The 13,637-nt window shown below is 40.8% G+C and overlaps 1 protein-coding gene across 1 annotated transcript in view; it reads right to left on the bottom strand.

Annotated features, from left to right (window-relative positions):
* LOC126204286 (numb-like protein) overlaps window positions 1–13,637 on the bottom strand; it is a 434,856-nt gene that overhangs the window by 376,997 nt on the left and 44,222 nt on the right. The window lies entirely within an intron of this gene.

The raw sequence follows: 13,637 nt of genomic DNA, 5'->3' as shown, positions 1-13,637 counted from the left end.
GCTGTTGCTACTTGTGATTCTGCTGTTATTGATTTTTGTGGAGTTATTGTTACTGTCGTTGATGGTACTGCAGGTGTTTGCTGGTGCCTTTTTATTTCATCCAATACTTTTTGTGCTACAATTTTCTTCCCTAGGCCATTCAAGTGAAGGCCATGAGAAATGTGGAATCTCCGACCAATGCCACTAATATCAACAACACAAACATTTTCGAATTGACTGCATATACTGGAAAAACTCTCATTAGCAGCACTAATCTCTTTGTTCGCACAAGACCAGCGTGGCAGATCATGGCGATGTGGAATGTTGACAAAGAGAATGTTTGTATGAGACAAAAGAGCCAGATGCTTTTTCAATTCTGAGCAGGCTTTAGAGGTTTCATTTTTATATACATCGTTAGAGCCACCAAACAAAGCTACAAAGTCTTTTGAAGTCAACTTGATAATTTCATCAGTGTAAACATTCTTAATTACCTCCGAAAGGGAAGCCCCAGGCTTGACATAACTCGTAGATTTCACAACTGATGCCTCTTTAACAAGAGAGGCTATTCCACGCCCGTGGCTATCAGCTAGAATGTTTCTGTTTTCCCACGTGATTATGTACTTTTTGCTGTGACCTAGGCATATGTTGACATGAATTGCACGTAGGCCTATTCAGGGGAGCAGCAATGGCTGAAACATGTACCTGCGTATTTTCAAAAATATTTTCTGAAGTACTATCATCACTTATTTCGCTTAGCACTTCGTACCTGTTTCGTAATTGAATAGGTGGGTTTAGTCTGGCCCTGTAGACGTTGGTATCATGTTTCCTTTCTGACGATGAATTTTCGTGTGTTTTCGGTGACGGATCAACTTTTGCACACCAAGAACGGAACTTTGTTTTGCATACGCCATTACTGCCTACTCTCCCGTACTTTTTACACAAGTTATGACTTATATTTTTGCTACTATAGTTAATGGTACCTGAGTGGAGTTCACTGTGCGATTTATTTACGCCCATCGTGTTCAGCTGCGGGGATTTGTTGCACTCGTGTTGTAAAATGCGTATCTCTTCCACTAACACTGCAATGATATTGTTTGTGTAATCCACCTTATTAAGTTTTTGCACAGGATCTTCTCTGCTACATTTTGCGCAGAACCAAATCTTACGTTTAGGATTTACGTTAACACATGAATAATGAAACACAGTTTTACATATCGTGCACATTACACCTTTAACCACATGTTTCTTGCAGTGGCAGGGATCCGAACTTAATATTACACTTGTATCCCCGAAAGACGATGTAGATGCTCCACATGTGTAATTCTCCTTATTACTTCTTGTGGTTCCACAGTTTTTTCTGTTACTTTCTTTATTATGTAGCATGGCATGCACAAGTTTTCACAATACACACTGACTATACTGCACGATAAAACACTTTTCCTCGTTATTTTTATACTTTTTTCCAGACTTTACACACTCGCAATCCTCACTCGGCAACATCTATGTAGACTCCAATAATGTTTTATTTATAAGAGTAACTCCCCCCCCCCCCCCTTTCTCCTTCGTCTTCCTCGAATCCTCCTGCCCCTATTGCCATCACCCGTGCTGGCCGCACTGTACGGCCACCTCTCAGACTTCAAGATTACATCATGCCTTAAATGTTTACTTCCCTTTATCACTTACTCCTCATCACTCCTCTTATGCGCTCCTCGGAGGGGGGGGGGGGGGGCGGGGGGGGGGGGCGCTCTGTGGCAGAACTGCCAGAAAATATTAATATCTTTGCTTTTTTGTACTTCATTTTACTTACTTTGGTTGTTGACTAGTTGGTGTGAGACATTCGTCATGACTGTTACCGTGATTGTCGAAAACTATTTCTTTGTGTTTTGATTTATCTAGTGCCAATAAAAATATTACATAGTGAAAGTAAATGGTGTTTTCTGTGTTATAAGTATAACACACACCATAGAAGTGTTATAGGCCCTCTGCTGTTCCTAATCAATATAAGCAGTTTAGGAGACAATCTGAGCAGCGCTCTTGGGCTGTTTGCAGATGATAAGTGTCATTTAGTGTCTGGTAAAGTCATCAGAAGATCAAAATCAAGTGCGGAATGGTTGAGACAAAATATCTCTGCAGTGCAAAAACTAGCAATTGGCCCCAATTAATGTAAAGTATTGACACGATCACTAAAGGAATCAGTTAAATTTCGATTGTGCTGGAAATCAGACAAAACTGAAGGCTGCCAATTTAATAAGTATCTAGTATTACACTTACAAATGACTTAAATTGTAATGATCACATAGATAATGTTGTGGGGAACAAACCAAAGACTGCATTTTATGTGCAGAGCACTTAGAGGATGCAACAGCTTTGCCAAGGAGACTGCCTAACTACGCTTGTTCATCCTCTGATAAGAGTACTGCTGTGCAGTATAGGATCCTTACCAGATGGTGTTGATGGAGGACATCAGGGAAGTTCAAAGAGCAGCAGCTCCTTTTGTAATATCGCAAAATAGGGGAGAGAGTGTCATGGATATGATATGCAAGTTGGCTTGGCAATTGTTAAAACAAAGGCATTTTTCACTGATTTGAGATCTTTTGACAAAATTTCAATCTACAGCATTCTCTCCAGAGTGCGAAAATATTTAGAGGACACCCATCAACAGAGGGAGAAATGATCATTCTACCAAAATAAGAAAAATAGAGCTCACATGGAAAGATTTAAGTGTTTATTTTTCCCGTGCACAGTTATACAGGGTGTTACAAAAAGGTACGGCCAAACTATCAGGAAACATTCCTCACACACAAAGAAAGAAAATATGTTATGTGGACATGCGTCCGGAAATGCTTACCTTCCATATTAGAGCTCATTTTATTACTTCTCTTCAAATCGCATTAATCATGGAATGGAAACACACAGCAACAGAACGTACCAGCGAGACTTCAAACACTTTGTTACAGGAAATGTTCAAAATGTCCTCCGTTAGCGAGGATACATGCATCCACCCTCTATCGCATGGAATCCCTGATGCGCTGATGCAGCCCTGGAGAATGGCGTATTGTATCACAGCCGTCCACAATACGAGCACAAAGAGTCTCTATATTTGGTACTGGGGTTGCGTAGACAAGAGCTTTCAAATGCCCCCATAAAAGAAAGTCAAAAGGTTTGAGGTCAGGAGAGCGTGGAGGCCATGGAATTGGTCCACCTCTACCAATCCACCGGTCACCGAATCTGTTGTTGAGAAGCGTACGAACACTTCGACTGAAATGTGGAGGAGCTTCATCGTGCATGAACCACATGTTGTGTCATATATGTAAAGGCACAGGTAGAGTATCCCGTATGAAATCATGATAACGTGCTCCATTGAGCGTAGGTAGAAGAACATGGGGCCCAATCAAGACATCACCAACAATGCCTGCGCAAATGTTCACAGAAAATCTGTGTTGATGACGTGATTGCACAATTGCGTGCGGATTCTCGTCAGCCCACACATGTTGATTGTGAAAATTTACAATTTGATCACGTTGGAATGAAGCCTCATCCGTAAAGAGAACATTTGTACTGGAATGAGGATTGACACATTGTTGGATGAACCATTCACAGAAGTGTACCCGTGGAGGCCAATCAGCTGCTGATAGTGCCTGCAAATGCTGTACATGGTACGGAAACAACTGGTTCTCCCGTAGCACTCTCCATACAGTGACGTGCTCAACGTTACCTTGTACAGCAGCAACGCCTCTGACGCTGACATTAGGGTTATCGTCAACTGCACGAAGAATTGCCTCGTCCATTGCTGGTGTCCTCGTCGTTCTAGGTATTCCCCAGTTGCGAGTCGTAGGCTGGAATGTTCCGTACTCCCTAAGATGCCAATCAATTGCTTCGAACGTCTTCCTGTCAGGGCACCTTCATTCTGGAAATCTGTCTCGATACAAACGTACAGCGCCACGGCTATTGCCCCATGCTAATCCATACATCAAATGGGCATCTGCCAACTCTTCATTTGTAAACATTGCACTGACTGCATAACCACGTTCGTGATGAACACTAACTTGTTGATGCTACGTACTGATGTGCTTGATGCTAGTACTGTAGAGCAATGAGTCGCATGTCAACACAAGCACCGAAGTCAACATTACCTTCCTTCAATTGGGCTAACTGGCGGTGAATCGAAGAAGTACAGTACATACTGACGAAACTAAAATGAGCTCTAACACAGAAATTAAGCATTTCCAGACACATGTCCACATAACATATATTCTTTATTTGTGTGTGAGGAATGTTTCCTGAAAGTTTGACCGTACCTTTTCGTAACACCCTGTATATTGGAACATTAGATATGCAGTATGAACGTTGTAAACTGAATGCTCTGAGCAAGTACTTAAGTGTGAATTCCTGAGTAGTCATGTATATGTAGAAAATCGTTTGGGGTGAATGGAGGGTTAGGTTTTTAGCAGACACCCTGGTAAGTTACTTCCTGTTCATTAAAGACAAAAAGTCCGTCTTTCTTGATGCAATAGTGGAATTATGGTTGATATTTTGCATCACTGAAACAGTAGGGGCATTGTATTCCAAATCTCAGCCTCCCCATCTGTTTCTATTCAGCTGAAAAGGAGATATTGAATGGCATTCATTTTACCTGTGGGCAAGTATCAGACTCTGAAATTGAATAAATAAATACATTTGGATTTACGGCAGGTTGACTGCTGCGGCTACCATTGTTACTATTTTAAAGAATGTGTCTTCCACATCAAACCTTTCCTCAAACTATTTCCTCAGAGGTTCTTGACAAAAATTCATTTAAAATAACTTAGCTCTGGAGAATATGAATAAGGTTCATCCATATGGACTATAGACAATGTTTTACACTGAATATGAAAAAAAATAAAGATAAGGTGCTATCATGAAAAACTTTTAAAATTAGCAAACAGAAGCAGATGTTTCTACATACATAAGCATTGCATATGAAAACTAAGCAGTTTCTTGCTCATTTATATGGTGTGCTTGGTTTTCTCACAGCACACCACATGTGAATCATAGCTGATTTAAGTATAGGCCTAACCTAATCAAACTGTATAAATTTAATTTGGCACAGAAATACGTTACATATCTGATTGCAAATACACTTACATGAAGGTTTAGGGCACAGCGTAACACATGTTGATATTATGAGATTCTGTTCAGTTTAAGTGGTTTTAATCAAATCACTGATACTATAGACCCAGATAAGTTTCAGACAAACAATTTCAATACATGTTCAATTTACAGTTCAGCCCTTGAATGACATATTGTTTATGATAGTAGTATTTGTGGTTTACCAGTAGTATAATTTAAAAAGTTTTGGTATCATTACCTATAAAGATCAAAGTCCATTAAAGTTAAAGTTTTCACAATATCATGCAGTATTCCACTGAACTCGAATCATCAAGCTGCACAGTTTGATTTCCTTGTGTATGTTACTTTTACCATTTCTGTGTGTAATTTTGATAAATAATATTTTGTCACTGGAAAGTGACATTTCGCCAGTCAGCCACACATCTACAGACAGGCTCAAACACCAGAATCCTTCCAGAAATTTCAGTCCACTACCTGTAGTAGCCTACCATTTTACTCAGGATCTTATAGTGATCAAGTGTATGGAACTCCACCTTGTTGCTGTGTTGGTCTCCCACAACAAGCCAGAAGGCAATCAGGCATCTAAACTCAAATATACTCCTTCATAACAACACAAACCCAACTCTGTATTGTTTTAGGATTCATGATAGTAACTTGTATGATGCAGACGCAAACTTTGAGCCTCCTTCTCAAGTCAATGGAAGACAATGGTGAACCACCGCTACAAGGAAATTATCTAGGACTTATAGCATACCATCTACCAATCAAATATGAATGTTTATACTATAAATATGACCAGCAATGAAATTTCAAACAAGTATTTGTCACTATGAGCAATTTAGTAGAATGGAATACTTATCCCATGTTTAGCAGCCCTCCATCTAGAATGCAGGGTGTAAATCTCTCTTTGCAGCCTGGGTAATCATAATTTATGTACTCCAGGCTTTCTAAAAATTAACACCATTTTACGTCTCCTTGGTAGCTATTGTGAATTTCATCAACTCCACAACAGTAAATAATAAAACTCTCAACAACTAAAATTTCTCTCCTCCTGCCTCTGCAGCTGACAGATACAAACATATTCTTAACAGTCAAGTAAACAATATAGTAATTATTGAAATTGTCAAATACAAGACTTAAAGTTAAAAAAATTAATTACAATAGTTCTTGCTGCAACAGTTTTACATCAAACAAATTGCCGAATGGATACACAGTGGCTGAAATTGTGAATTTTGTATTTTACTGTGCAAAATAATCTTTTATTTCTGACCCAATAATGCAAAATATAAAATATTTATTTTTTCTTAATTACAAATTGGCTTTTGTTGATAATGTTTTCATGAACTCCAACGTGTTATTTGATATCAACCCATAATAATGTTTGTCTTGGATTTTGTGATTTTCTGTAGAGAATAGTGTTTTATGCTGGATACAATAACAGAAAACATATAATGATGGTTTCCTTTTTAATTAAAATTCAGATATTGTAGTTAACATTTCCTTAAGATTCAAATACATTGCTCGGTACTATCTTTAAGTTGTTTCTTTATGAAATAAACAGGTTGTATCAAAATACGAAAATATGTTGTTTGTTTAAAAATTTTTTCAAGCAATTACTTTCGAAATACTACTCTGTTACTTAATTAGCTAATCAAAGCTTTACCAGTGTCATTATTGTTGCAATCACCCATATAATTTGTTGTAATACACTCATGTAAAATATACAGTGATGTGAGACATTTAGTATCAGGTTGTATGCTAATGTATGGAGCTGTAATATTCAGTTGATGTACTTGGTTTTTCCCAACATTTTGCCTCCCAATTTCAGCATGGAACTGACACTGGCACTGTTTGAAATATAAATATGTTGTTGATTAACATTATTAGAAGCGCATCTTTGGTTTCTGGATTGATATACGTTCTACCCATATTCTTTCCCACTCCTCCCAAAGTGGTATTACACCACAACTAAAAAATGTCTTGCTCCATCCTTATGCTACTTTAAATACAACCCATCTCCAAATGGATTCTGTTCCTTCAAAACACCCAGGTGTAAGATCAGTTCTAAGTTCCTGCCTAGCACGTAGCTTTCCATTATCTTTCCAGGCATACACAATCTTCTCTGAGGCAGAGCCACTGGTGTGGCTGTCATACACCAGCTGTACTGTAACTTTTGTACTAACTTCGAAAAAAATTATACTCACAAAACTGCTGAGAGCTGCTGATAAATAATTCATTATTTACTAAAGATATTCTACTGTAAGTACTGATGTCCAATACCCAGTAGCGGAGCATGCCCTCCAGCATAATTCTAGGGACCTAGGAACCTGCTACACTGTATGTGCCATTTGGTTTCTCCCACCCAACACCAGTCCCTCTGAACTGCAGAGATGGGAACTTGCACTCCAACACATCCTTTCATCCCGCCATCCCCCTGGACTGAACCTACGTTAAACAACCTCACTCCCATTTACTCTTCAGTCTTCTCCTCTTTCCCTTTCCTCTTTAGCCATTCACGCATCTTTTCATCCTACATAGTTGTGTTTATCTTTATACTATATACCTCTTTACTTCTGTATACATCCTGTTTGGTTTGAAGCTGGCACAGTACTTACAGTAGAATATCTTTGAACATTTGTTCCGAAAGCTAGGAACGTAAATTTTTGGTTCTGTTTTTTGTGTATCTATCGGCTGTACTGAGCTGAGGTAAGTACTGGCCAGCCCCTCTATCTCTTTGTTAGTAATTAACATTTGGTAATTTTATGGGCTGCAGATCGCTGAGTGAGTCATTGCCACTGTGAAGATTAAAAACTTCTGTTCAGAACAATATTGTCATGTAGAAGAAGGTGTACTTAGATAAATGACGAACTCTTGACTTCACTTAACGAAGGTTTATTCAGCACTGCCACATACAAGAGCGCAGAGCGGATTGCCTCCAGCCAGAACACACACAGTATACAGGGTGATTCAAAAAGAATACCACAACTTTAGGAATTTAAAACTCTGCAACGACAAAAGGCAGAGCTAAGCACTATCTGTCGGCGAATTAAGGGAGCTATAAAGTTTCATTTAGTTGTACATTTGTTCGCTTGAGGCGCTGTTGACTAGGCGTCAGCGTCAGTTGATGCTAAGATGGCGACCGCTCAACAGAAAGCTTTTTGTGTTATTGAGTACGGCAGAAGTGAATTGACGACAGTTGTTCAGCGTGCATTTCGAACGAAGTATGGTGTTAAACCTCCTGATAGGTGGTGTATTAAACGTTGGTACAAACAGTTTACAGAGGATGGGTGTTTGTGCAAAGGGAAAAGTTCTGGACGGCCGAGAACGAGTGATGAAAATGTAGCACGCATCCAGCAAGCATTTGTTCGCAGCCCAGGAAAATCGACTCGCAGAGCTAGCAGAGAGCTGCAAATTCCACAATCAACTGTATGGAGAGTCCTACGAAAAAGGTTAGTTATGAAACCTTATGAAACCGTAACTACCTGAACGTCAACTACCCGAGGCGATGGATCGGCCGCCAGGCAGCCCGTGACAGAGCACTTCATCACTGGCCTCCAAGAAACCCTGATCTTACCCCCTGCGATTTTTTCTTATGGGGGTATGTTAAGGATATGGTGTTTCGGCCACCTCTCCCAGCCACCATTGATGATTTGAAACGAGAAATAACAGCAGCTATCCAAACTGTTACGCCTGATATGCTACAGAGAGTGTGAAACGAGTTGGAGTATCGGGTTGATATTGCTCGTGTGTCTGGAGGGGGCCATATTGAACATCTCTGAACTTGTTTTTGAGTGAAAAAAACCTTTTTAAATACTTTTTGTAATGATGTATAACAGAAGGTTATATTATGTTTCTTTCATTAAATACACATTTTTAAAGTTGTGGTATTCTTTTTGAATCACCCTGTATATACAGCTACAGAACATCCAGTACAGTGATTCTTGACATTTGTAGATACTTCTAGAATGTACTCCAACTGAATATAGAAATTAAAATGGTACAGTTCACACCAGTTTTGAACTCAGCATCCTCCATTCAACAGTTCAGTATCATAACAACTACACCACAGCACTACTCAGCTTCTGCTGTGACATTGCTCCCTCCTTAAGTGAACAGCATTTCAGTGTTACATCGTCCCAGTCCAGGAACGAGTCATCGATCCTGCATACTCTGACCCCCTATGACTGATGCTCATCCTGGCGGTGATCTTCTTGGAACTTCTTTTGCCACTCTGCTCTTCATCACATTTCCGCTTGTTGCCTGTCGCCGGAGCTCCGAATTTACCCTGGGTGGCACGATCCTTGTAGTGCTTCATTCGAAGGGCATGGACCGTATCTCTGATCTTTCGACGTCTTGCATCGGGGTCGAAATCTTCAACTTCTTAAGTAACGTCAGACAAGTGTCTTACAACCTTATAAGGTCCAAAGTAGTGTCTGAGGAGTTTCTCAGAGAGAACAAACCTTCCGAACCGGAGTGAAGATCCATACGAGGTCACCAGGCTGGTAGACAACAGGGCGGTGACTCGCATCATACCTTCAGTGATCGTTTTCTTGAGCCTGCAGCATGCAGAGTTGAGCTAACTGCCAAGCTCCCTCAGCTCTGGTTAACACCTGGCCACTGTAGTCCTCGTCATCAGGATGTAACGGAAACACAGTGTCCATACTCATAGTCACCTCATGCCCATGCACCAGGAAAAATGGCGTAAATCCTATGGTGTCTTGTGTTGTACGCAAACGTCATGAGAGGCAGCACCCTATCCCAGTTGCTCTGCTCAACATTGATGAACATTGATAGCATGTTGACCAAGGTCTTATTAAGGTGCTCAGTAAGCCTGTTAGTTTGCAGATGGTAGGCAGTCATCATGTGATGATCAAATGTTGCACCAACAGCTTATCTCTGTCACAAGATTCAACTGCAATCTTTCCCTCAATCTGTAATTAACGACCTTGGGGCACCATGTTTTAATACAGTGTCTTCCACAATGAATTTGGCTACCTCGGATGCTTCAGCTGTTTTCACGGCTTTTGTAATGGCATAGTGTGTCCAATAATCAGTGCAAACAATAATCCATCTATTGCCACTAGCAGACTTTGGAAATTGTCTGAGGAGGTCAATCCCAACATGCTGGAAAGGTGTTTCAGCCAGTGGAATTGGTATGAGTCGGCCAGATGGTTTCTTAGGAACTGCCTTTCTCCTATGGCACTCTCTGCGGTACGACACATAGTGATGGACACTCCTAAATAAACCTGGCCAGAAAAATCTCTTGCTGATTCTATCGTATGTCTTAATAAATCCTAAATGTCCGGACTCAGGTGTGTCATGGAATTTCTGTAGAACATCTAAATGCATGTGTTTAGGAATCACTGGTAGCCACCTATTTCCAAATGGGTCAGAGTTTTTCTTGCAAAGTAATCCATTAATAATCCATTAACTACCTTAAATTGTCCTTTCACATCCTCTGACCGAATTAAGGCAAGCATATTTTGAGATATCTTGGCATCCTCAGCAGAGAGATCCTGAAGTGCAGTGAGACAGTCACTATCTTCATCAAAGTGTTGATAGTCTTGGACAGGGTTTCTTAGTGTTTTCTTCCACTTTTGTACACTATGGTAATGTCATACTCTTGAAGACATAGTGCCCACCTGGCGAGTCATCCTGTTGGATCCTTAAGACCTGTCAACCAACAAAGTGAATGATGGTCTGTAACAACTGTGAATGGTCTTCCATAAGAATACTGTCAAAATTGCACATGGCCCAGGTCTCAGCAAGTCATTCTCTTTCTGTAGTTGAGTAGTTTCTCTCAGCTTTTGTAAGTGCCCTAGAAGCATAGGCTACAACCTTCTCTTTTCCATCTGAAATTTGCACCAGAACAACACCAAGCCCATACCTGCTGGCATCTGTGTGTAGTTCTGTAGGTGCTCTCTCATCATACAGACCAAGTACAGGGTCAGGCATCAGAGCTTTTCATTGCACATCGAAAGAATCTTGTTGAGCACCACCCCAGATAAATTTAACATCGGCTTTTAACAACTCTTGGAGTGGCCTGGCTTTGATACAAAAGTCTTTGATAAAACGATGGTAATAAGAACATAATCCAAGGAAGCTTCTCACATCTCTAATAATTTTAGGGATAGGAAATTCCCTTATAGATCTCACCTTTGTTGACACAGGGTGTCCAAGTATTTTGATTTCTTTTGCTCCAAAGAGACACTTTCTTGGATTAAGTTTCAGTCCGCCTTATTGGAGACACTTAAGAACGACCCTCGGTCTTTTTATATGTTCATCACATGTCTCTGAGTACACTATAATGTCATCTAAATAACAAAGACAAATCTTCCACTTCAGGTGATGCAGAAGATTATCCATCATCCATTCAAAAGTTGCTGGTGCATTACACAAACTGAACAGCATTACCTTAAACTCATACAGGCCCTCAGGGGTGATGAATGCAGTTTTCTGACAATCATCTTCATCTACTTCAATTTGCCAGTATCCCGAATACATGTCCATGGTTGAGAAAAACTTAGCCCCCTTCACACAATCTAGTGTATCGTCAATTCGTGGAAGAGGTTAATGTCCTTTTTAGTTATCTTATTAAGCTTCCTGTAATCAACACAAAAGGACTTTTTAGTTATCTTATTAAGCTTCCTGTAATCAACATAAAAGCACCAACTACCATCCTTCTTCCTGACAAGGGCCACTGGTGATGGCCATGGGCTCTGCGAAGGCTGAATGAGGCCATTCTTCATCATTTTCTCTACCTCGTCGCGAATTATTCGATGTTCAGTTGCTGACACACGGTATGCTCTCTGGCGTATTGGTTGATAGTCTCCAGTGCTAATCCAGCGTCAATTTGTCTAATTTGCTCTTCACCTGTGGACTGAAGCATTCAGAGAACTCTTGAAGAATGGCAAGTAGCTTCTTCTGTTGTTCCTTAGTGAGATCTGGTGATAGTCGAGCAAGAAGATCTTGTCTCGAAGTGGTAGCACTAATTTCGCCCACAGACTCAGCATTGGAGGGTTCTATGACGCTCAGATGTTCTTCAATTAATGGCTCAGCATTTGCTATGCACATGCATCATGGAAGGATCTGCGGTTCTCAGCGACAGTTAACTATCCACAATTCACTGAATCCATTCTTAAACGAGGCGACAGAGGTTGGGATGACCAAGTTATTCTTCAGTGGTATGCTCCTCTTACATTCCAGTACAAGATCCATGTGTTGATGCATGGCAGGAGACATGACAGTTACCATTCTAACGCTGACTGCAGGAATGATCACTTCATCCAGCACACATAGTCTCCACACATTCAGATGTGCATCTTCCTGTCTACAGTATCTCATCTCATGTAGCATAATCTTCGAGTGACCACAATCTATAATTGCCTGAGTAGCTTTCAAAAAGTCCCATCCGAGAATGACGTCATGACTACACTCTTGTAAGACGATGAATTCTATGGGCTGCATATGGCCACTTATACCCACACAAATGGTACATCTTCCTGTAGGTTTTACATATTTCCCATTAGCCACCTTCAGCAGAGATGTTTTGTTGTCAACAAATACGGTTTTCTGCAACTGGCAACGGTACTTCTCCGAAATGACTGAATATGACACTCCAGAGTCCTCAAAAGCTTAGGCTGGTCGGCCATTCATGAGGTTATTGACATAGTTTCCTATCGGCCTCACTCCAAGGGAGGTTGCACCCTTTAGTTTTCCAGTTTGTGGCAGCTAGGTGATCGGCTGGAGCTTCTAAACAGTGATGGAGGCCTTGATCACCACATTGGGGAGTGTCCTCTCCAGCAGCTAGCATGTAGCAGTGGTGACCTATGTTGTCCTGCACCCACATCTTCTTGTTCATCTTCTATGTCCCAGAGTTGGCATCAGCTAAGATTGGTCTGCTGTATTCTGGTGTGGGCATCATCAAATATTCACAGCCTTTCTTCGACAATAGAGCACCACATGTCCTGGTTGTCCACAGTGGAAACATACTGCTTGGTTATCCTGGGTACTCCAGATGTCAGTCTTCCTTCGTGCCCTAACAGGGTTCAAAGTCTGTTCCACTTCCTCCCTTACCACCTCTTGAAGCATCTTGGTTTTTTGCTTGCTGTGCAATCCAAGTGACATCTGAACTTCTTCTCTCACTATCTGACACAGAACACTTGTGAAATTAGTTGCCTCCTGCATCACAGACATCGATATGACATTTGGAAGCCATTTAAACTTCTTGCATGGAATTCTTTTTTGATGCATTGTCTCGATAGAGCACCATTTTATGAAGTCATCTACTGTCGAAACCTCCTTCAGGAGTAGGGCTTGATACATGTCCTCAGCAACACCCTTCATGAGATGTGCAACCTTATCTTCCTCCTTCATTCCAGGATCCACTAATTTACACAGCTCGTAGACGTCTTGAATGTAGGATGCAGTAGATTCTCGTGGACACTGTGCCCTGCACTTTATCATCAGCCTTGCACTTCCGTCGTCGTGTCACTGAAATACTTGCACATTTCCGCCCGGAATACTTCCAAGCTTGTGAACTTCTCTTC

Source organism: Schistocerca nitens, chromosome 9, assembly GCF_023898315.1.
Source record: "Schistocerca nitens isolate TAMUIC-IGC-003100 chromosome 9, iqSchNite1.1, whole genome shotgun sequence".
Classification (NCBI taxonomy): Eukaryota; Metazoa; Arthropoda; class Insecta; order Orthoptera; family Acrididae; genus Schistocerca; species Schistocerca nitens.
The sequence above is the reverse complement of the archived record's forward strand: the minus strand, read 5'-3'. Positions and strand labels throughout refer to the sequence as shown.